The following is a 25,357-nucleotide window of genomic DNA, read 5'->3' as shown; positions in this document are numbered from 1 at the left end:
CAGCAAATTTCTGAGTGCAACTTTTTGTTTGGTCTGAGTAAAGTTCTCCAAATAAACAATAACATCAGCTTGTTGACTTTACAGAATAATTTCTTGTCCTGATCTTGCTTTAAGAAAACTTTAATGAAAAATATGCTCTTGTTGTTGTTAAGTCAGTTTTCTTCTTGTTGTGATTTAAATGTAAAGGCAAGATTTATGGAAATGACTGCAGGGTGGTGCTGGCCTAATTAGTCATTATTTCAGGCAAGGCATAAAAAAATTGGTTGTTCTTGTGCCTAAAACTAATAGTATATTTTGTATTTAATCTGTAGGTCTTTTGTAAAACAAATGGTGGTGCTAAAAACTGCAAAATACACACATTTAAAGTTTGTATGCTATTATTTTGCATGCTGTTTTGGCATGTGACTTAAATTTTTCATTGATAGTTAAATTTACTATTATGTATATTTGAAATATATATATCCCTTAAAAGCCAGGAATAATAGCAGCTGAGCTGGAATTTGCAGCAGAAATTTTGGAATCGAGTATGGCTTTTCTACTTGTGTCTATTCAAGGATTAAACACAAAGCACTGCAGTGCTTTATAAGAGTACTAATACCTATTACAAGGTTTTTTTGCGAGGAGTTTTAGGATTATCCGTGTGATATGTTCACCGTTGGGCTGAGGGGTGTCTTTCAGGGCTTTCTTTTTGTGGGCCTTGTTGAGATGAATTCCCAGTAATTGGTATTTCACCCAGAAGCGACCCAGGTGACTTAGGAATTCTAGCACCTTCAGCATGTGGAATGTCTGTCCTAATCAGGCTTAAGAGAGGGGGGCATTAGCCCAGCAATGATTGAGGAAAGGAAAATTTCCTTCTAAAGGAAAATGTTCAGCAGGGCATGTGACACCAATGCTGCTCTGGGCCTTTGCCCTCTCCTTGTCCAGCCACGGCTCTTGCACATCCTTGGTGGCAAGGGGATGTGGCTGAAGCACAGAGCTGCTCTGCTCCTCTCCATGAATGCGTTTTGTGATTAAACTTTTAAAAGTCACAGCCTCCAACACGCCACTGCAGTTTCATGGTAGTTGTGACATTATTTTACTATTCACGCTGTGAATTTCATTCTGTAGTAAAATGAATATTATATTGGCCTTTTAAGTTGGTTGTCAGTGGAGAATAAGGAAGCTACACTTAGAGCATCTGTATGCTATCTTGCCGACAAGTAGGACCCTCTGGAAAGCTGTTACTGTTGGGGCAGAACTAATCATTCCATGTGAAATTATATAAGGAGAATTAGCTCTGACTCTACCTCATTTCCTTTCATACCGCTGTGAAAATAAGCTTAGGAACGTCAAACCTTCCCTCTTTATTTCTCTAAGTACTTTTTTAAATACTTCTTTTTATTAACACTTATTTATTGGAAGTGCTAGAAAAGAAAATATAACTGTCTGTATTTCTAGGTACTAATGAGTTGTGCATCCTTTCCCAGCTTGGCAGTTGTGATTTCCTTCCCAGGACTGGATTCCTGGGATCAGTTGCCGTTGCCTTCTCTGTACTTTGACTTTATTTCCCTGGCGGATCATTCCGAGTACTCCACATTTAAGGTAGCATGCTTCATGTGAGAGAAAATTGTCAATCACAGCCTGCCTGGGCTGTTTAGAAAAGAGAGATATCAAAAGCCTGCTTGGAGCTCTAAGGAGCAGTCAGGTCACCTGCTGAGTTGCCTGGCAGGAACCTAAACTTGTGCAGCCTTTAAGTTTAGGAAAGAAAATGGGGATCTTGGGAGGTCATTGCTGAGGCCCTGTGCTGCTTGTGTGAGTGTGTAGTTCAGTGTCAGGCCAGAGAGAGATGTACAGGCCATTCCTGACATGTTCTTCTTACCAGGTCTTAAAAACAGTCAGTGGAGATTTGTGTAACCCCTCCATAACCTGATCCTGTGTTTAACTATCCCTAGAGGTCTAGAGGTAGCATATTTCCTCTAATACTATTCTATTTTTTTCCTAATCTGTTAAGCTTTTTTTCTTTTTTTTTCTGCAGTGGATATTGCAGTAGTGGGGAATGATTCTTGTAGCTGCTGTTAACCTATTTTGAAGCTGGTCTCATCTTTCTTTACCTTTTTTTTTTAATTCCCTATTTAACTCTCCCAGATTGTTTAGGTTTTCTTTTGAGCTTGTTTCATACATCTGTATTGAAACCTGAGTGTAATGTACAACCTTAGGATCAGTGATGAACAGGATAAATCCCTTTCATATGGTGCTCCTATCATTATTATAAATGGGAATTATTTTTCAGTTTTGGTGTTCAGCATTAAAATCCCAGTTTCAGTTTTGGTGTTAATCCCTTAGTCCCACTTTTCTCAGTTCTAACTCTGTTTCTCAGAATGCTTGCAGCATTTCCCAGTAACTACCAAATTTTGCAACTATATTGTCCATCAAGTAATAAATAAAACCTAAAATAATCCTGCACTGAAATGCAGGTTTATTTATAAAATGCCAAGAGGAAGCTTATTATAGTGAGAGTCCTGCAACCTGTACTCTGTTGCAGACCCAGCCTTTGGAGCTGGAGCACAGAAGGGTTGTGTTGTGCTCTGATTCCCTCATTGTCTTTGAGTCATTGTGGATCTTGGTTCTTTCTGTCTGTGTCTTTCATTGAGCAGTCTGAAATGGGACAAATCAAATCTGACATCTTGGAGCTATAGGTGTTTAGAGAGGGGATTTTTAATAAGTTGAAAAAAATCATGAGGAATGTTTACATGGATCTGCACCCATGGGTGACTCAGTTTCTCTGAGTGGTGTGTAAAAATCATCTTTAATTATACTTCTATGTCTGACCCAGAAATGGTCATTCTTCATGACTGCTAGATGAACACCTAAAAATACCCCATAAAACTTTGATTAATCAGATCTCAAGATTTGAAGTGTTGTTTTGTGAAAGATGTAGACAAGGGAGAAGGGGAAGAAATCCTTCTGCTTCAAAACCTTTTCTTCCTTGCTACTTGCTTGGAATATAATCTGCAGGTGTTTTTCTTTTATGTTGTTATTTTACTTCACCTGATGTGATCAGAAACACTCTTTTATCCTCTGCCCTGGCATTTCCAAAACCAAAGCAACTGAGAGATGCTAACAGAGTTGGGAAGGCACAAGGACTGTGGCTTAGAGTTAAGGCAGATGTGATTGCAACATCTGTGCCCGGGAAAGCTGCAGTCTGATCTGCCTTCTGTCTTCAGGATTTCTGGGATTCCAGGAGCAGAAGTGGTGCAGATAAGACATGTCCTCTGAGGCTTTGAAAGGCTTCTGCTCAGATTGTAAAGCTCTTCCTTATTAGGCCCACAGGAAACACATCTCCTCTAGCGCAGCCAAATTGGTATCATTGTTAAATACTTCTCCTCGGGCTCTCCAGTGGGAACTCTGCTCCGTGGTGGGGTTATTTGGGATGAAGAGCCTCTGTGGCTGCCTCTGTGTGTTGACTGGCTGAGTATATTACTGGCATGTAACTGTGTGTGGTAATTTCTGACTTGGAAGCTGTGATGCGATCCAAAGAACCCTCCAAGGTTTATGGAGGGTTTTCCACCTTTTTCCTTAAATTGGACTCTGTAGGCATAAAATTTGGGACTTGTAACTTGAAATCTCCATCAGAACACAATCGAGTAACTACGAAGAAAAACCCCAAAGCCTTGGCATCAGACAAATGAAAATTCATTTTCTTTAATGACTCTCCCCTTTGCCAACTGTGTTCTTGGAAAATGGATCTTTGCATTTGGTTTGTTTTCAGTGCAACAACTGTGTTGGTTTCTGGGTGGCATAAAATTGTGCATATTCCTCTCTGGGTTGTGAAGGAAGCCCTGCCCTTTCCCTCATCTCTGAGCAGCCGTCATGGGGCTTCTTCCTGACCTTGGGACTGGTCTCATATTGGGGCTCCCCACCTGCTGTGCTTCTCCTCTGTTGCTGTGTCCTGCTCTGAAGGCTGTGCCAGGTGAGATGTGCTTGCTGTTCTTTCTCCTTTCAGGTGAGCTCCTCTGGCCTGGTGTGCAGCTGCTGGGAAGAGAGAAGCTGGAGGCCTTCCCCTGTTCCATCTGTGCCTTTGAAAGGACCTCACTGAGTAGAGTGCATGACAGGCAAAGCAGGTATGATCTGTGGGAGTTCAACAGCAAACACTTCAGAAAAGCAAAGATTCACTGCCCTAAGTTCACCAATCTGTCCTGCAAGAGAAACAGTAAGACATTAAAAAAGTAACTAGATGAAACATTAAGACAATATCCGTATGACCAAAGCAGGTGGTTTGCATGATTTCTTTCATGCATAATTTTTATATTTTTGTCATCATAACAATACATGACAAATGAATATGCTTTTCTCTGTGATGTTTGAAATTTGATTCCCTGAATATTGATTAATTATTGATTAATGTTCGGTGCTTAGAAATATTTGAAGAGTCTTGTACTCCACTGGATTGTACATAGAGTAATTTTGGGAGGTGAACAGTATATTTCACTGCAGACAATCCTAAAATAAGTTCTTAATAGTCTGAATGTATTAATATTCATTTTTAGAGTTTACATTGTTAAATGTTAGTTATTAAATTCTGTTCAAGATGTAAACTCTCTTCTGTTTTGTAGCATTAATTATGCAAGTCTGAAATTCTCAGTTTCATTTTAAGGTAGGGCTTTTTATTTGTAACGTAGCTGTTGAAATAAATTACCAGTATGAGAAAACATTCTCCTAATAAACGAGGGATGCCTGGAGTTGGCTGCTAACTGAGACAATTTAATTCATCCATCATCAGGGATGATGTTTCTTAGCAACACAAAGTATTTTCACCCGGGGCGCTTTCACAAACTTTCACATTTTTCTTCAAATACAGCCTTGGTAGTGTTTTATATGACCTGAAGTTCGTCCATCTGTCCTGAAGCTCCCAATACTTTGCCATTCTCTCCAGTGATCAAATGATCCGATATATGGGGGTTTTTTTCAGCTTAATAATACACAAGTTGACTAGAGAATCATTTTGTGTGTCAGATTTTCCAAAGGGTTCTGGGAAATTATTTGTTGCTCTGTATAGCAAAGCTACAAGTTATTGAAAATGTGTTACAGTTTCATAATAAAACAGATCGGAAAATTATTGGCTGGAGAGCCAACTAAATGCTTTCTGATAGCCATAGCCTCAAGGGGGATACTTGGATCATTTGTAATAAAGGGATATCTTTGATATCTTTTGGTGAATTGACTAGTATTCTGTTTAAATCATTATTTATGGAAAAAACTGGCTTGGTAGGCAATGTTACGTTATCAAATTGTTTGGGTGTAAGAATTGCCTTAATGCATCGCCAGAGTTTTCCATGTTTATTCTTTTTGTGTGCTGCATAAAATCAGAAGAAGCTGTTGATCCATTAAGACTACCTTTACTTCTTGCTTTCCATTTTTACAACATGTGTGGGGATGATTTGATCAGTGTAATTACCACCTGGGGAGACTTGGCTTGCTCAAGAAACCCCTTCAGGTATGTAACAGGTGTTGTTCAGTATGGAGAGCACACATCTTCCAAGTGCAATGTGTTATTTTGCTTTGAGAAATAATATGTCTTGATTTTTTGGTAAACTGCTCAGCAAACTTCTGTTATGGGAAGAAGTGACTAAGCCTTTGCTTCTGTCTTTTTCTCTTGCTTTGAGAGGAAAAGTTTTAGTGATTCTTCTTTGTCAGCAGTGCAGAGTGACAAGTGCTTGTTAAATGTTGTGATGAGGTAATTATTATGCAGCCTATTTCACAAAGAAGGTGTACAGAAACCCTTTTAAATTGTGGGAAAAGGAGTTCCAGAAACACTGGTTGTATTCTTCCTTGTAGGTAGAAAAATGCTGTGTTTTAGCTCATGTCATCTTTAATTTGCTGAGTTTCATGTAAGCACACGAATTCTTTGTACACATGGGCAAAAAATTGATTGTATGTCCATTTAATTGTATGTCCAAGCTGGGACATCTTGTTTGAGGTGATCTTATTGCAGTGTAGGTGTTTCATGCCCTGGTGTTACTGTCCAGGTTCTTACAAGCTCTCTGGGTACTCCCTGAAGTCCTTTGAAGAATCACCTAAGTTGGAAGCTTATTGTGTTATCCCACAGAAAATGGTATCTGATAAAAAGGGGGTAGAAAATCTTTTGTTAGCCAAGCCTTTAAGTCTCAAGTCTTTGAAAACAGCAGCAGTTGTTTGTCTTTGGTGCTGTCTTAGCTGTAAGTTAGAACTGTGGCACCTTGCAGAAAGATTAGGGTTCTTTTTGCTCCTGCAAGGCTTTGGTGCTTGTTGTGACAGACTGTCTACATTTTTACCTCTGCTTTACCATCCTGGGGTCATTTGTGAAGCTCCAGAATCAGTTGTAGGCTCTCCTTGCCCTTTTGGGTTCTGTTAAAAAAAATTCCTGGTAGTCGTGGTGGCTCCTGGAGGCACCTGCAGAGTCTGATGTCAGGGATGTTTCCCGCAGGCTGGTGTGTGCCCTGCAATAAATAATGTAGTCATGTTGTGGACCTGTATTTGCATATTGGTGCAGTCAGTCAAGGCTGGGAATTCATCTTTCAGAAAGTCAAATTTAGAAGACTACGTATTGAAATTGTTCCATAATTGAGAGTTCATTTTTCCAGCTGTAAACCCCGAGTCTCAATTTACAAAACTAGCAAGGGCTGCCACATGCAGATAGGCACCCCCTGTTTTGTATGAAACCAAGCCTCCCAAATACTCTCCAGAAATTAAGAACAGTTTTATTTTGAATAAGGGTTTGTTTGGGGTAGAGAAATAAAGATTTTCATGGGATTCACAAGCAAAGTACAGCTGTCTGCTGTGAAGTACTGGAAGCAGTGCTGGTGATGTGTCAGTTTAGGGTGGAGGAGAAAGGGCTTCCAATAATTCTAATTTCCTTTTCCTTGGGAACATTTTTTATGTAGCAGAATGTTTACTCAGGATAGGTAAATGGTAGCAAAATGTCACTTGAGTGCTGTGCTAAAGGCAAATTAATTACTAAATGTTCCTTTTAAACCATAGCCTCTCTTGCCTTAGTGTAGCAGACACTGGGGTCCTTCTCTTATCCATATTCTTTCTTATTCCACATTCTTTCTCTTATCCTTATTCTTTTTTATGGATTTCCTATGTGTTCTATGCAGTTTGCTATGGTTAGCTGTAAGGACATGAAGAATTGATAAAAATTGTCTTTTTGAAGGTAGAGAAAGGTCTAGAGTCAGTCTGATAAATAGAGAGGGATAACTTGTAACGATAAACACACACTAGTGTCAAAACTGTTGTAAATTTTCAAAAACTACTTTTCATCCTCATCCAACCATGACTCAAATAAAGAACATTGCCTTTATGGCCTGCAGCACAATACAAGTTGTACTTTGTTAGCTTTCAGTTAAAGCAATGAACATATTACTTGAATTTTAGGAAAGAGGATTTGAAAACATACTATATTTAGGGTTTAGTCTTGAAGTTATAAGAATAACTAGTGGTTCTTGCTGTTGTTGCATCTTTCAGTGTTCATGTGCAAAGAATGACTTGATCAGAATTGTCACTGGGAACATTTAGTTTTTCATGCAAAGTATTTTTGGGCAGCTTTTATTTGGAAGAATATGGGATGGAATATAAAAGAATAAGCCTAAGAAATTATCATTTATGTTAAAAGGTCACAAACTATAATTGTTTGGGTGCTGTTTCTGCAATTAGTCTCTGAAAAAAGGTGAGTGCAAATCAGGCTAAAGCACTTCGCAAGGTGGGTGTTTGACCTTGGAATTCTTACCATTTAATGCAGTGTCTTTTCAGATACTTGAGAATTCTATCATTTTATTCTAATTGGAGTTTGGACACTTTTAGGAATGAGCAGTCAGTTGTTCTGTTACATGTTGTGTTTGCATGTAACTCATGTAATGTGAGAGTTTGCATGAAAGCAGGTGTGGTTTCATTCAGCCTCTTTACTCAACACAAAACTATTGTGTTGTCAATAAAAATCATAATTTCTCTATGTTTTTGAGCTTTGTTTGCAGCCAAGGAGTAGTACATGAAAGAGTTGGGGCATTTTAGAATCATAAAATGGTTTGGAAGGGACTTTAAAAGCCATATATATAAAGTATAGAACATCCTAAAATAGGTGCAATCAAATCCCAGTTAAACAAAAAGTGAGCATCATCATAGTTGTGTATCCAGTGTTAATGATCTGTATTTCATATGAAAGACTGACCTTTTTGGGACCTTTTCTTCAGAAGTAAAGAACAGTCTGATCTGTTTCTCCCACAGTTGTTAGGGCAGTTGGAAATTTGGTTGATCTTATTTTTTCAACATAACTATCACATGGAATGAGAGGGCCAATTGCTGAGATTGCAGAGGACTGTGCAGCCCCAGGCATCTTCCTCTATGTGTGAAGACTGATTCTGGTTAATGCAAACAAATAAAAATGAACTGCCTAAGTTCAGACCAAACACTGACTCATATCAGGAAAAATATGATTCTTCCCAGTGACTTAAAATGGATGCATGAGGCTTATATGTAATAGTTAGTACAAATCAAGGCAAATGGGCATTAGATTACACATTCATCATTGTGATTATCACTTGAATTGCTTAGCATTGCAACCTGGTAAGCATTGGCCAGTGTTGTATTTAACTGCAAAGAAAGTATTAGAAAATTGTAGTCTGAAATTGATTTAATTGAATATGGTGGTCTAAACCTCTACAGCTTTGAGTTAGCAGCAGAGATAAATGGTCAAGAACCTTCACAATTCTACATGTGGGGTTTTTAACATTTGGTGGTCTCATTACTCAGGTATAAAGCAAGCATTTTACTGCAATAATAATCTATTCAAGAAACTATTTTTAGGCCAATACAAACCTATTCAAAATATCCTATATTAAATATGTAAACGCTTTCCTGTGACCAAATGAATTTCGTCCTCACAATTGTGTAACTTTAGTTTAAGCCACTTTTCAGCTTCCAGCCTCTTAATTGTTCTTTAATCTATAGAGTGCAAAGAATTAAATATGTCCAGTCTTATTAAACTTTTGGTTCATTTAATTATGGTCAGGGAGATGGTTTACAGTTAGGGTTTTGAGATGTGGACCATTATTATTTTTGTAGACCAGCTCTCTTCCCTTTGCCTGTTCACTCCTGAGTGGGTGAAAAGGTGCAGGAGTATGTGGAGAAAATGTCTGGATGGGTATGATACAAGTGGACAGTCCTGCATCATCCTGTGCCTGGCTGGGCAGTGATTCTGCTGGAATTATGACCTTAAAGTGGTCCCTGTTGTGAGAGGAGCTGCAGATGTTTAGATGTTTCAGGGTCACAAGTGAAGTTTGTCACCTGAGACTGATGTTGGGATGCACAGTTAAATATATCTTATTTCATTTTTATATTCTTCATGCATAACTAGATCTAGGAAGGCCTGGTAAATGTGGAATTAGAGTTTATTTCCTTTTGTGTTAAATTAGACCTGTCACCAGATTTGTTCCTGTATTCTTATGCATCTTGCACAGCTATTCCTGCTGCTTGTCATCTTTAGCTCTCCCTGTTTTTGCATTACTGTGGGCTCTGGTGGCACTTGATTTAACACAGTAAAAAACTCTATCAGAACTTCTTAGTGTTGATTGTCTCTAATAACTTAGAATATATATATTTTTTGTATGTGACTGATTTTTGAGGGGAGAAAAATCCATATATTTTCATTGTTAGTGGAAATTGCAGATGGGAGCTTCAAAGAGGAAGACCGAGGGGCATCCTCTGTAGGTTGTCCACAGTGTATTTGGTCAAGAAAAGAAACAGATTAAGGAATGTGACTTGTGGTTCTTGATGCAGAAAAAAAGCTTCTCTATGCCTAATACATTGGAAAACATTTGTTCAAGAGCAAGTCTCCCCAGTGCAAAATTTGCCCCTGTAGTATTATTAAGATCAGTACCCATGTAGGTTCTCATCCAAACTCAATGTGGTGCCTGAGGTCAGCTTTGACTTGTAAATGCAACTTTAGGGAATGTTTTGTCTGGTCCTGTTAAAAAGCATCTCTGGAAGTTGTTTGTTTAGAAACTTTTTTACTCCTGTTCTTCCTGGGCTTGTCTTCAGTTCCTGCTTAAAAAATAGCAGCTGTAAATGAAACATTGTGTCCTGCTTCGAAAGGTTTGTGGAAATAATCCTTAAGTGTATACATACCCTGACTGACGGCTTTTTGATGTTAATTTAAAGGTGAATGTTTTCAGTTCTGGATGCTTAGTAGACTTTTCTGTGTGGAAAAAAATGTGAGTTTTTTGAAAATGACTGTTGTAAATTGATGAGTACTGCAGTCTGTGATCCAGGGAGGAATTATCAAAATGCAATTTCATAAAAATCAAATAAACTGTGACTGATCAAGTGGGCAAGTTCACATGTCCCTGTAGTTCTCTGAACATGCTGGCTTGACTCATTACTACCAGAGAGGTGTCTGCACTTCATCATGTGTTGGCATGTTCCCTGAGACTCAGCATTCCTCTTCTGTATTATTTCTTGATAGTTCTTTCATTAATCCTTCAAAAGTGCTGGACTGCTTAATGGAGTCAGAATAAAAATAATGCATTTTCAGAAAGTCTTCCAGTGTGTTCTGTTTGCTTTCTGCATCTCACTTAAGTGTTAATCAATTAAGTGATTCTGATTCTAGTCACTCCCCAGGTTAGATCTCGGCGATACAGGGATGGATAAATGTACTCTGTAAATTAGGTGTGAAACGGTTGGGGAAATGCACAAGCTGGTGCTCCGCAGAGCCAAGGCAGGTCTGGCTGGGCTTTATTTTAGCTCATGTGTGGGCAGGCTGGCAAGGCTGGTGCTGAGCTGGAGAGAAGTGGATGTCCTGGGAAGAAATTGCTCCTGTAGGAAAATGCTCAGGTGTTCATTTTCTACCTGTTCTTTTCTATGAATTTATTACATGAATTCTGTCACCTGGGCAGTTTTGTTCTGCTCTTCTGTTTTTTTTTTACACTTCTAAAATTCTTAGTTGGGTGTCCCAGGCCATCAGGTGCCACAGTTTTGCTTATCAACAGGACCAGACTATTTTAATAAAAAATTGTTTCCAACTCTCTTTAAGGAGAGTTGTTTCTAAATTGTTTCCTATCTCTTTAAGGATTCTGCCTAATGAATAAAGATTAGTTTATGATATGATATAGACATATAGACAATGGAAATAAAGCTTGTGTTTCTTAGGCATCATATTATAATATACCTGTAACAAAGCTAATTTTGAAATAATAGGCAGAATTATAACCTAGAGTGACTCTTCCCTGGAAATTAATATCTGCTGAAGATGCCCAGTGTAATCTCTGATTGAACTGGTCTGGTTATAATTAATTGGTTCTTGATAGAAATCCATTTATGTGCTGTGTGAACAATGGAGAAAGATCAGAAGTAAAGGTGCAGCTGCCTCCTCTTTCCTGGTAAAGAATCTTCCAGTCTTGAAAAGCCAGCCATGGCAGATGCCAGGGTTGGAGACCTGAGCCTGCTGTAGTCTCCATTTATGATACTTCTCCAAAATTCTTTTGCCTTCTCTGAAATAATTTCACTGAATATGTCTTATCCCTAGCATTCACATATTCAGCAACCTGCAAGTTCTGCTCAAGCTGTGAGTTTTAGAGGGTGTCTAATGTTCTGTTTAAAGGTGAGGATCCTGTTATATTTTTTTCTTTAAATTTTATGAGCATTTTATATAATGATGTTCCTGTCATGCTTTTGGCCATGAATCAGCACAGCATTTCTGTGCAGGCTTTAATTGAAGCGTGGAGTTGTCTTGCTGTGCAAATGTTGAAGTCAGTGAGACTATTAATTAAAATTAAGTATCTGCATAAGTGCTTTTGCTAAAAATAAGTTGCTTCATAACAGCTTTGGGCCATATTTGGGAAGGAGGGGGTTGTTTTTTTCAAACTTTGGGAATAGGTATATATTTCTCTCTGAACTGCATGATGATAAAATGTAGCAGCAATACCAGAGGGCAGAATGTTGATGGGAAGAAGTGTGAGCTTTCTGCCTTGTCAGATGTCACCTAAGCTGCTATTTATTGATTTTTAAAGAGAATAAAACTGTTATGGTTTTTGTATTGCACAGAGACTGGTGGAAAACTTGAGAAGTTACTGCTGAAGCTGGCATTGTAGTGGAAGCACACAAGTGACAGGAATCAATCAGTTCTTTATCTTCCTTTCTGAGTGCCTGGTTACAGCTCCGTTTTCCTTCCATCACTTATTTAAAGTTGGAGCCTCTCAGAGTGAGACTCCTCAGGTACTTGTGCTGTGTGTCATTTGTTTTCTAGCTGTGTTTGAAGCCATTAAAAATATTACCAGGGACTACTGAGCTGTGGCTTTTCCCATATGTATTAGACAATTTACAATACAGATTTACTGTGCAATTTACCTTATAAAATGATCTGATTTATTAATTCTCACGGTACCTTGGCAAAATAGCATCCTTTTGTCTCTTCAGTCTGGCTCTTTACCAGACTCACTTTATCATGCCAGCCTGTTACCTTTTTTCTGATTTCTTTCAAAAATGGACTCCTTACAAGCTCCAGCACTCCTCACCTGCAGCAAACCAATAAATTATTAGTGGAGGGAAGAGATCATTTGGAACATGGATAAGAGGAATGTGCACCAAGCTGCCTGTGCTGTCAGGTTTCTCATTGCACCTCCCGTCTCTTCCAACACTGATCTCAATTTCTCTGCCCTGCCTTTTTGCAGGTATGTGTGATGTGCATAAATCAGTGGCCACAGAGCTAAGCAGGAGAAGATGAGGGTCCCTGTCTCACATGCTGCCAGCCAGGATGAAGCCTGGTTTGCCTGAGGTCACGCAGAGATCTGGTGCAGGACCGGAGCACGGGTGTTTCCTGACCACAGGCTGATTCTTCTGAGGTGCTTCAGCACGTTGTGTGTTGATATCTCCAAGCTGCTGGTTTCCCACTGCTGCCGTTCTTAGTCTCTATCATTTAGTCCATGATGGGTAGCAGAAGCTGAGAATCCCTTTTGTGTGTGAACACAGTGATTCTTGCTGAACATCACATGGTTGTTCCTAAAAGTGGGACTCCAAGTTCCTATTTAAAGTAATTTATTAATGTTGTTGATGGAGTTGCATTTGCTCAGTGTCACTGCCAAAATTTCTGTAAAGCACTGTCACATGAGCACAAAGCAAAATTTACATTGTTTGGGGAAAAATACCAATGTTGCCATCTTTACTATGAGCACGTCAGTTGCTCTTTATTGCTTTTTAAATTTGATTTTGTTGTTGTGTGGCGAGCTTTTCAATAAACATAGTGGTTTCATTTATATAACACTAGAATTATTGTTAATGCCCAGGTTCATACTGCGAATTACGTATGTAATATTGTGTCCAGTGGGATCCTGTATCACAGAATTTGCATAGTTATGGTGCTGGTGACATCGTATCTCATACAGAGAACCCAGGGACCTGATACAATATCAGTAAAACTGTCTCCTAGGTATGATTCAAACCGTTTTATTAGCAGCATATGGGGTATGAAGGAGCCACAGAGGGTAGTTTTGAGTGTAAGGGTGCTGGCCTATCTTTTTCAGCCTGTAATTATATCAGTCCTCTTCTATGGCATTATTTGTTGCTGCTCTGGGATTGCAGAAAAAATAACTACTAATATGATGACACAAAGGATCAGAATAAATTATAATTGTTGACTTTACAAGAAATTCATTGGCAAAAAGGCTTACTGTCCAAAGCTCAGATGTCATTTCTGGTGCAGCTTCAGAGCTAAGCCACTGCATTAAATAATATAGTTCTGAAAGTGTTAGGGTTTTCTGGCAACCTTATCCTGCTGTATTGGATGCTTTTGTGATCTGACAGATACAAGGAAGAAACTTTTTGGCTGCATTTTGGTTTTTAATCTTAAGCTAAAGGAGTGCATTTTGTTTAATTGATAGTGGGATATTGAACTCTTGTTCCCCAAATGGAACATATTCTAATTAATCATCTTGAAATAAAGAGTTCATAATTTAAATTATGACATTAAAAACTTGCGAAAATATAATTAGAAAATTACAGTAGTGCTCTGTTTAGTTGTACTTCTTAAAGTCATGAAATATAAAAAAATATCTTCTACATGTTGTAAAAATGATAAAAGTTTGGGGGTTTAATGTTTCTGCCAGTTGGCTGAAGAGCCACAGTGTGTATGTAGCTATTAAAGAAAAATAGTATTTGACTACTTCTCAGACAATGTTTTAAAATCTGTGTGTTTTAAAACACTGGGCTGGGCAACTTCTCTGCACAAGAGCCTGGGTAGGGAGTTGGGTCTGTTATTTGGGCTTTAGTCAGAGTTACTTCTGAACTTTTTTATTTCTCATTGAGGTTTAGCGTGGAACAAACAGTCTGGGACCTCTGTGCTGCTTCACTGATGTGGAAGCATCTTTTCATCTACTTGTTTCCATTTCCAACACAACTGTGTTGATCTTACTGTGATTGCAATAATATAGTAAGTACAGAAATTTACCTGAAAGGGATCCTTAGAATTGTTCATCCCTTGTTTTCAGGTAGGATGAAATTTTTTTAGTAATTCCTGACTTAATTATACATTAAACACGCTAGTTAAAAAAAAATCTAATTTATAACTTAATTGCTAAACTACTTTTAAGGTTCAAGCTCTCTGCTGGAACTTTGTTTTTTTTTGTGGGCTTGTCTGACTTCCAGAAACTTTTGAAGATAATTACAGGTGATTGAGGAGCTATTTTAACTTGTTCCCATAGTATCCAAGTCCTCAGACTTTGCCAGTTTGTATTTGTTTTGAAAAAATATCCTCTCATCCTGTATCTGCTTTATCTCTTTGGGTGCTTCGACTGGAAGCTCTCACAAACTTGCTGCTGTTGAGAATCTCAAGTTCTTCTGTGAAAACTGAAGTAAAATCGTATTAAGCCTTGTAATTTTGAGAAATAAGTAGAAACATGTAGTGAGACTTGTGATTGAGAAGTGGACAGATGTCAGCTTGTAGGTGCATAAACATCACAATCTTCTGATCTTTAGTGCAGTTGTCCCCTGGCTCCAGCACCACCAGCTACAGGGTGAAATGGTCATTTCCAGTGTGCCTCAAAGTCAGCTTGCTTTTTAGACATCATTAAGCATAAACTTGTACTTGTTTTAATGCCATTTTTTTTGCCTTTTTAATGCCATTTTGCCTTTTTTTCATAATTTTTTCTCCTTTCCCATATCATTTGTTGTTTGGAGTAGAAAGTTCACACCCACTTTGCTAAAGATGGTAAAGGAGTGATTTCTGAAAGTGACTATTAAATAAAAAAAGTTATATAAACATATCTGGACATCACATCATAGGGACTTCAGAGCTGTCTCAGGAGCCTCTAGAGCCACTCATGTTAATTGTTGCATATCTTGTAAATGTGTTTATTTGAAAGTACTGGAAGCCTTCCAAGAAATTTCTGTATTTAAAAGGGCAAAAAGGATGTCACAGTGGATTTAGTCCAGGACAAAATAAAGTAAAGGTTAACTTGGACTTCCATCAGTGAAAGCTTAAAAGCTAAAAATAAATGCTGGTCACTATGGTTTTGTGATAGAAGGATTTGTGAGACAAAGCTGATTTTTTTTTTATAGGATTGTGTGTCTGGCCTTTATTGCTGTATTTAACTAATTTCTTTTGAAGCATTGAATTTTTGCAATGTAATATTTTGATATAAAAACTGAGGTTGTATGTAGCTGAGACAGAAAATATTAAAAATGTCCTGTTGCTTAAAGTGTAACTTTTAATGAAATAAGAAAGGCCTACACCTTGTGGTTCCCCAATGTGTTTATGGCCCACTTAATCAGCAATTCTATTGTGATATAATTTTTGCTGCTTTATTTTTCAGATGGTGCAAAGAATGCTGGAGAAATACATCTGCAGTTAGTCACATAGTTTAGTCATCAAAATACAGGAACGCTGTAGTTGGGCCAGAAAACCAGGGTGGGAAACCCCACTGTGAGAATACAGGGGTGACACGAGGGGAGGCAGAGAGAGCTGGGACAGTTCAGCCTTGAGATGAGTGGGCTCAAGGGCACAAACTGAAATAGAGGAAATTCTATTTGCAATGAGAAGGTTTTTTCTGTGAGTGGCCAAACACTGGAACAAGTTGCCCTCAGAAGTTCCATCTATGGAGATAATCAGAACTGGAGGTGGTCCTGGGGACCCTCCTGTTGTCTGGTTTGGGCAGAGGGTTTGGACTGGTCACTCTCTGGAGGTCCATGCTTGTAGGATCTCCTGTTTGCCTGTATCTCATATGTGGTCTGTCTCCACAGACATTATTAGACTAGGGAAGGTATTTGGATAAAAATTTGTGTGGTGCAGTATTGGGCAGTATTTGGATGGATCTTCTTCACAAAATCACTGAATGGTTTGCGTTGGAGGAGACCTTAAAGGTCATCCAATTCCAACCCCCTGCCATGGGTAGGGACACCTTTCATTAGACCAGGTTGCTCCAAGCCCCATCCAGGGCTAGTCCTGGGCACTTCCAGGGATGGGGAGACTGCAACCCAGCTGGGCAGTGTTTAGCCTCTTCTTAGCCTAAAGCAGTTGGAAAGTTAGACCAGATGAGCTCAAATTCTCTTTTCTTTTCTCCCCCCAACTCTATTTAGATTGAAGAATGCTACTACACTCAGGAAAAATCACACTTTGAAATCTGTCCATTGGACTGAAGCAGATAGGATGGGTTGGAAGAAATACTGCTCAACACTGAGATCCACAGCCAAGATTCCCAGACTGCTTTGGTGAAGAGCTCTGAAGCAGCACCACCTGGTATTTTACTGCTGCCAGTTATGAATGCAGGTAATAATGCTTCTGATAAACATGATGTGTTTGTTAGAGGAAAAGGGGAGAGAATTCCCTGTGTGAGAGGCTTGATGGGTTTGATATTCTTGATGTTACTGTATATCTGCTAATGATTCTTTTACTCTGCTTGCCCTGAAATGATGGCGTGGTTCACATTGTACTTCCAATACATGGTAACTCTGACAAGGTTACAGGTTTTGGGAATCAAAGGAGTCTTTCTTTCAACACACAATTAGCAACATGTTTGATTTCTCTTTTTCTCCTTTTCAATCAAAGCCTGGATTCATGTGGTTGCAGCAGAGAGGGGAGATGTTGAGATCATGAATGAAGTATGTCTGCTAACAATTAGGCTGCACCTGTACTTCAAGTAGACTGGCTTCATGTGGCTGTAAAAGAGTGACAGACTTAAGTGACAGCTGGGACCTACAGCAAAATAGAAAGGGGTGACCAAAAATATTTGGCCATTCAGATATATATTTATTTACCACTCTGCTGCCTCCCCCCAAAAAATCAGCATATGTTCAAACTAATGGTAGTCAGCGGTGAAATGAGATTGTATTTTGTAGTTTTGGTGGGGAAAATTAGTTTCCCTCACACTGAGAATTAAAAAATTTGGTTGTATCTTCAAGTTATTATTTTAACTTGTGTGCCTCTAAAACTGCCCTAAGCCTGGGCTGTTTAAGGAAACAAGCTGGTGTGACATAGGGTGTGTCAGTGCCATTCCTTCTCTTCTCTCCTTTCTTTTCCAGTAACTTCTGAATTCATCAGGCAACCTGTACTGAATTTACCAGAAGAGTAGGTGCTACAGGAAATAACAGACTTTCAGCTACTCACATGAAATCCGTGCCAAGGACTCTATATTTTTAAGCTGTGAATTCATTTATGATTAATGCTTTAATTATTTGTTTGTGTCCTAATTTCTGCCACGTTTCAAATTTAATTAAGTTTGAGATCTAGGAGTAAGCAACAAACTCCAGGCCCTTCCTTCTTTCTCAAATTGCTTACAACCACCACGATGCTTTCTCACCAGGGGGTTTTGCCAGAACTGTGATGCCTCTGAGGCTGTTTCTTGCACAGAAGTGTTGAATTGCCCAGAGATGAAAGTCACCTAACCATAAAGGAGTGTTGTGTTCTGGTGTGTGTCAGAAGGTGGAAGGGGACAGGTAGGACACCCATGTTCTGAGCTGGGGACAGACAGCCTCGTGTGGGAAGAGCAGTGTCTTTGTCTCCCAAATGAGAGAACATGATGTGATGAGAAAAAAAGAAATGCAGTTCACACAAATATTGCATGGTGCTTTTTTTTTACCATAAGTTCTAAAAATTGTATGTTTTGAATTCCTCCTAATGTTCAGCCTATGATTTGCATTATATAGGATAAGGTGTATATATAAGATATAGCTATGATTTGCATTATATAGGATAAGGTTTTCAAAAGTTTGAGTCTTTGAATAATTTGAGTGGCAGTTAAGTCATTCAGGTGTCCAAGTTTCATTTCAATGCCATGGAATTCTCACCTTCTCCTTTGAAAATGGAGCTGAAAGTTACTTGGGTGCTTTTTCTAGAATACTTTAATTATGCACAATTTCATCTGGTGTGAAGCACAGGCACTGAAATACCCTGAGCACAGGCAAAGCAATCACAAGCCTGAGGGAAAATGGGTGTTTATTGGGGTGAGTGGAGGTCAGATGGACACCACCAGTGCTGCCCTTGGAGGTGACCAACTTCCAGTGTCTCATTATTCCAGGTGTATCCTGGATAGGTAAACACAACCTGTCCATCTGTGACTCATTTCACACTTCAGTGTGCAGCTAAGTGACTCCATAAATGTTGCTGATTTCCACATGTAGGCTTTGGCACCCAGGTGGTGTTAAGCGTAAAAAAAGGGGATTGGTGTCAGCCTACCTAATTTTTCAAAATTATTGGAGGCTTACAAATGATAAAGCTTAATTCAACACCAGGAAAGGAAGAGATTTTTCCCTGTGAAGGTGGGGAGGCCCCAGCACAGGGTGCCCAGAGCAGCTGTGGCTGCCCCTGAATCCCTGGAAGTGTCCAAGACCAGGTTGGATGGAGCTTGGAGCACCCTGGGACAGTGGAAGGTGTCCCCTCATTGTGGCAGGGGATTGGAAAAAGCTGTTCTTGAAGGTCCAATTGAAATAATTCTCATATTCTGCAGTTTTCTACTGCTCTGTAGATTGTTGCTGCTAGAAGCTTTTTTTTTTCTGAATTATGAAAACGCAGCACTTTAAAATCTCAGGAATATATCTTAGAGCAAAGCACAATACCCTGAGTTCGGTGAGGAAGGAGCACAGACACTTGAATTGTGTGGTTACTGCTGTGAATGTACCTCAGAGACTAAAACTGGAGCCCTTTCTCACGCTTTCCCTGTGCAGAAGAAATGGCAAGTGCAGACCTTGAACTGGTACATGGTATGTACTCATATCTGTTTGTACATAGGCTGATAGGTTTTTTTTCTGACAACTTAAATTTGAATATTATCTACTGGAAATGTCACAGGATTCTGGTAAACAGGTAATAATTATTTCTAGGTGATTTCCAGTGTGTCAGTCATTAACTCACTGTTTCAGCTCACTTGGTGACATTATCTTCATTTTTTTTTTTTTTTTTTGTTAGTGAGACAATGCTGGTGTAGTTACTCAGATGTTTACTGGGAAACAACAGCTGGATGGTTGCTAACTGAAACCTGCCAGTTCAACTGGGCCAACGTGCTTGATAGGACTCTGGTGTAGTCAGAATGCATCTTGCAGAAGTAAATCTTAAAATGCCAATTTTGTATCTTTTATTGTTGGGTTTGTTTTTGGGTTTTTTTTGGGTTTTTTTTTTTTTTAGTTTTTCATAAATATAGTCTTAGAGCAGAGCAATTCTAAGCATGTCTTATGGGCACACTTACAAATAATTTCAATATATTGCTTAGGATGGGCTCAAAGATCTAGAAATGTGTATATGTGTGTTTTTTATTTATATACATCCCTTCACTTTAGTGATGTTTAACTTTTATTGGCCTACCTTGTAGCAGAATAGGGATGTGGATCTGTAGGAAGCAATATTCTCACTTAGGCAGCCTGTGCAGAAGTCTTGATCCTGGCTCACCTGTAGCATCCAAGTTGTGGAATAAACTTGGATTTTATTTTGCAGCACTGAATGAGCTTTCTAGGCCGACTGGTTCATCTCAGGTTAGAATGGAAACTAAAACCCCTCCCTGCATGTAGAGGGGGAAGCCTAAAGAGGAAATAATGACTTAAAATATGCTTTCATCTGCTGTACTGAAAGAAGATAAAGGTGGGTTGGCTTTTTTTAAAAAGTTTTTAATCAGACAAGCTGCGTTTTTTCATGTAGTTCTTTGGCAATTTAATTACAGCCTTAAAAATGCATAAGTGACTGTACAGTCCTGAAAGCATTTGACTAAACCTAATTGTGTGTTCTGTGGTCAGCAAAAACTTATGTTTGGGGTTGCATGTTTTTAGTCTGTGAAGCTATTGGCAGCTGAAACAGTTGTGTATTTCTATATCCTTTGTGAGGCAGTAATGAAAATGAAGTTATCACTGTGAAACTTCCAGTTTTGACAGTGAGAATGGCCCTTCGATCTCCAAAGGCTGCTGGGTTCTCCATATAAGTTGAAAGCATAAACATTTTATGGCACAAGATGAGTTGCTGGGATTCAAACATAAATTTTAGAAAGAAAAAGAAAAAAAAAAGGAGTGAGTGCCTGCATCCGTGAATGTATTGAATTGCTGCAGTAAAGAAGAGCCACATGGTATTTTGGTAACTTCTGGGCATTGGGAAATTATAGATTACAGGTGAATTGGACCTGCAGACATTCTGTGGGTAGGAATTACTTTGTTTTAGTTAAATAGTGCTTTTTGTTCAGTTTGTATTGTCCAGATTGCTGAGGAATTTTACCAGATTAAGTATTTCTATGTATTAGTCATTGTGGAACGAGAATGGAGTCCAAGACCATGGGCCAAAACCACAGTCTATAACCTTTTTTGCATAGAAGAGCATACAGGGAAAAAATATTTTCCTGTTCATTCTTTGAAAATGAAAACAAAGGAGATTGACATCCTTTTACTCCTTCAGTCAAGTGTCACTCATCCTGAAGTTGTAATAATCAATTCAGAATGGCTACTTACACTTCTTTACAAAATTGGTTGAAAGAGCTTTGCAGATAAGTTAAAGACCACAGGAAAAAAAAGCTCATAACTCCATAACTTTAAACTGAATTAGTTGTTTCTTTGAATTGCTTGTTTTTAGTCATGTTGCCATAGGTATCAAAGCAGAGAGCTATTATCATTCCTTTGTAAGGATTGCTGCTGCTTTATATTCACGTTGCAGCAGATCAAAGGATGGGTCTTCAGACATGGAGGGGAAGGTGTGTTGTTTCAAAGATATGCAAACACACCTAGAGTGAGTTGGTCCAGGTACTGAGGCTGCACTGACAGGGATTTGCAGATGGCAGCAGCATTGTTTCACTCCTGAAAATCTTTATCTTAGTTGCTGAAGCTTTTTTCTGAGTTTTTTCAATCTCTACCAGCTAAAACTTGCTCGTATGCTGCTGCTCCCTACACTTACAGCTTTGTCTTGCTGTTTGGAAAGACCTGGCTTGTTAACTGCCACTGAATGTTAATGGTACCTCCTGCTCTTACTGATTTGTGTTCAGTTCTGCTTCACACAAATGATGTCTCCATCTGAAATGATTTGCAAAAAACTATTGAAACTCTTGCTTAGAGAACCTGTGGATACCCCATTCCTGGGTGTGTCCAAGACCAGGCTGGATGGAGCACTGAGCAACCTGGGATAGTGGGAGATGTCCCATGGCAGGGGATTGGAATGAGATGACCTTTATGGTCCCTTCCAACCCAAACCTTTCTGTGATTAGGGATTTGATACCCTGGAAGAAATCTGAAGACCTAAACATTATTGGAATGGGGGAATGTCTCAGCAGTTTCTGCAGTGACTGTAACCAGCTGTGCATCTCTGTGTAAGCAGTACCAATTACTGTCAGTCTGTGAATTAAGGGGATGTTTCGGTTCAGATTTTGGGAAGACCTTAGAAGCACCTTCAGTGTCTAATGGGGCTTCAAGAGAGCTGGAGGGCACCTTTGGGCAAGGGCCTGGAGTGGCAGAACAAGAGAGAATGGCTTCATATGGGTGGAGGGCTGGGTTAGATGGGATGTAAAAACAAAATTCCTCCCTGTGAGGGTAGTGAGGCTCTGGCACAGGGTGCCCAGAGAAGCTGTGGCTGCACCTGAAGTAACCAAGGTCAGGTTGAATGGGTCTCGGAGCAGCCTGGTCTAGTGAAAGGTGTCCCAGCCTATGGCAAGAGATTTGGAACAAGATGATCTTTAAAGTCCATTTCCACCCAAACCATTCTGTGAGCCAGGAGTAAATGGAAAGATTTAATTTTGGCATCAAAGGTAATGTATCAAGTGTTATTGCAACACATACTGAGAAGTTTTGGTTTAGCTTTGTGCATAACTTCATATGTGTGACTGCCAGTAATTTGGGTGTGAGCCACTCATGTGCCTGATGCTGCTCCCCATCACAAAGCAGTGATTGTTTTATTTATTTTTTCAATAAGCACATCTTGTCAAGTCATGGAAACACAACCAAAATGAGCAGAGCCCCCAGCTCACTCTTGCAAGCAGAGCTGTTGGAACCTGCAGAGATTCTTGTACCAAACCCAGGGTATTTGGGAATGATGATTGTTTTACACTTGCATCTTTTTGTACTGTTTTTATTTAGTGTCATTTCACTAAATAACAGTTTAGTTTAATCCTAACTTGAAAGACCTGCTTTAAAGCTGCAAGCAGTGACTGATTTTCTTTTGAAGACTTGAATCTATTTACAGAATCTCACTACTGTTTTTAACTAACTTCTTTGCAATGTTTTCTTTCAACTTTGGAAATTCATTAGCTGTAACACCACGTGTAAAATGTCTTCAGTCTTTGAACTGATGTTTTATTTAGAAGCCTGGCATATCTGTGAATCTAAATTAAAAACAAAAAGCCATTTAGTGAGGAAATAGTTAATAACACAGCATTACAAATGGTGTCTGAAGAGGCTTTTACTTTGCTCAGGAAGTTTTCATTTTCTATAATTTGCTGCCTCATTATTTGTAATAGTGAAACTGCTCCTTACCAATCCTACCAATCCCTTATATGAAGGAATAAAAGTGGTGTTGACAGTTCTGGGTGGAAAATACTGAGTTAGGCTTAGTGGGCCATATTCTGTGTTGAAGTGAAATAGAAGAACCCAAGCTATTACCTGGAGTGATAATTTCCACATGGTTACAATCAGAATTCTTACTATCTTTTTGGAATGGCTGAGGCTCTCCGAAGCTTATGAGTGAATGCACCTCAAAACCGTGATGTCAGCTGGTCCAAAGCTGGAGTGAAAGAACCTGGAGATGAGTATTCAGAGCTGCTCCAGGAGCTGCACTGATGGTGCTGGTGGGTGGTGTTCTCTCTCCAGTTGTGTATGGGATAATTTTTGTTCTGTTATTTCAAGATTGGGATTTTGGTAGTCACCAAACTTCTCTTTATCATGGATGATTGAACTTAAAAATCTTCTGGTTTGAATAGTTATGCTTTACAAATTTTTCCATTCCAAATTACCTGCTGTTTTAGTGCCATCAGTGCCTATACTCATAGTGGATAAATTTTAAGGTGATTTTGTTTTTAATCGGTCATTGAGGAAGTTGTTTTAATAATTTTAAAAGTTAAGTCGTATATGTAAAAAGTTGTCAACTTGCACTTTTTTCTTGTTTTATAAAGCATCAACATTTTTGTAAAAAAATTGTCTGCTAAGTGATTGTGTTCTGATTGTGTGAACATGATTAGATGGATGGAGCACCTCCCCTACAAGGAAAGGCTGACAGAATTAGGATTCTTCAGCCTGGAGAAGAGAAACTTCAGGGTACTATAATTGTGAATTTACAGTATCTGAAGGGAACCTACCAAATGGAGAGAGATGCTTTGTATGGTCATGGAATGACCAAGGGGGAATGGATTCACTGTGGTAGAGGATAGGATAAGATAGGATATTGGGAATGAATTCCTCCCTGTGAGGGTGAGGAGACCTTGGCACAGGGTGCCCAGAGCAGCTGTGGCTGCTCCATGCCTGGAAGTGTCCAAAGCCAGGTTGGACAGGGCTTGGAGCAACCTGGGGCAGTGGGAGCTGTCCCTGCCCATGGCAGAGGGTGGGTCTGGATGAGATACAAGGTCCCTTCCAACCCAAACCACTCTATAGTTCTGTCTCTTAGTGAATAATATAAAATGACTTTGCAAGTCACATACATTTTGTAACTGCTGCTTCCTCCTAAGCAACATCTTTCAGAAGGTTCAGTGTGTTCTCTTTGAATATAAAGCAGTTTGGTAACACTGGAAATGCTTTAGAGAACAGCAGAGAGTTGTTATATTGAAAGACTTGAAGAGGCAATACATTAGGCTAAAAGCAGTGGCAGTACCTGCAGAGCTCACTGTACGTGCCCTTAAGCAAAAGATAATAATTAGTTGGTTGTATTCCCCTGCAAACCTGCCCAAGTGTCGATGTTTATGAATTGCAAAGATCACCAGCTCGGGCTCTGAGCTGCCAGAGTTGTTTATGCCCTTTCAATTTTTAATGTACCTGTAAGATGCTTTGATGAGGGCCTTTAATCCAAAGGGATTTGCATGCCATAATCATACCTCTGGTGATTCCAGCACAAAAGTGAGGGTAGTTCTTCAAAATATTGTGAGTGCTGACTTCCACTTCAGTATTAATAATGAACATTAAGAACAGCTCTGAAAAAATCTTCATATTTTGTTGGCCAAACAGGATTTGGTTGCTTGTGGGATGATGGTCATTAAAAGTGGTGAAGTATCTGCTGTTGGGTAGCCTGAGGAGTGAAAGTTGCTCACAGCTTGGGGATACCTGCTTTACTAATTAGTTCATACACATTCAGCTCAGGCAATTTGCACTTCAGTCAAAAGGAAATATTTGACTAGAATCGACTTTTCCCTGTCATTCTGGTACAGTGGATGCTGCTGTCTTCCCTAAAACCACAGGTGTAAGAACTTTGATTTAAGTAAAAATAAAATGTAAATTATAATAGCAAATTTATACAGAATAGGGGTATTTTTTATGTATAATTTGTAATAAATTAAAAAGTATATAGTGTCTATACATGTATATGATTGTTGAATTTTTACTGTGTGTATTTTAACGACATGTACACAGGCTCCTTAAAGTTTTACCATTTTGTTATTTCAGAAGTCTCAATGTTTCATTGCATATTCCTGTAAATACAGCAAAACTAGTAAAAAATATGGTAAAAAAATAGGTCTCCTTTTGCCAAATATTCCCTGTTTGATGGAGATGTGGTGAGCTGGTGGGTGACCTTGGATTAGCTGAATTTGAGGGGAAGGAAGTAAAATTGTATTTTCTTTTTTTCAACTGGAAGATGTTGTTAACATGAAGTCTTAATATGAAACTCCTTGAGTTATCAGGTTTGACTTCTGCTTAGCAAAAGAACTATAAATTTCCACTTGGGGATGGAAGAGAATAACGTAATTATTAGTATTAATAACAATTA

General features: G+C 39.0%; 1 protein-coding gene across 1 annotated transcript in view; it reads left to right on the top strand.

Annotated features, from left to right (window-relative positions):
- Positions 1 to 4,004: 4,004 nt before the first annotated feature.
- Positions 4,005 to 25,357, top strand: part of GTDC1 (glycosyltransferase like domain containing 1) — a 160,760-nt gene continuing 139,407 nt past the window's right edge. The window contains exons 1-5 of the mRNA XM_058810003.1: positions 4,005 to 4,100; positions 11,534 to 11,608; positions 12,052 to 12,222; positions 12,678 to 12,848; positions 16,576 to 16,765. The gene's annotated coding sequence lies outside the window, so the exon portion shown is untranslated. The remainder of the gene's footprint in view (positions 4,101 to 11,533; positions 11,609 to 12,051; positions 12,223 to 12,677; positions 12,849 to 16,575; positions 16,766 to 25,357) is intronic.

This window comes from Ammospiza caudacuta, chromosome 8 (assembly GCF_027887145.1).
Source record: "Ammospiza caudacuta isolate bAmmCau1 chromosome 8, bAmmCau1.pri, whole genome shotgun sequence".
Taxonomy (NCBI): Eukaryota; Metazoa; Chordata; class Aves; order Passeriformes; family Passerellidae; genus Ammospiza; species Ammospiza caudacuta.
Note: the sequence above shows the minus strand (reverse complement) of the source record. Positions and strands in the feature narration are given on the sequence as shown.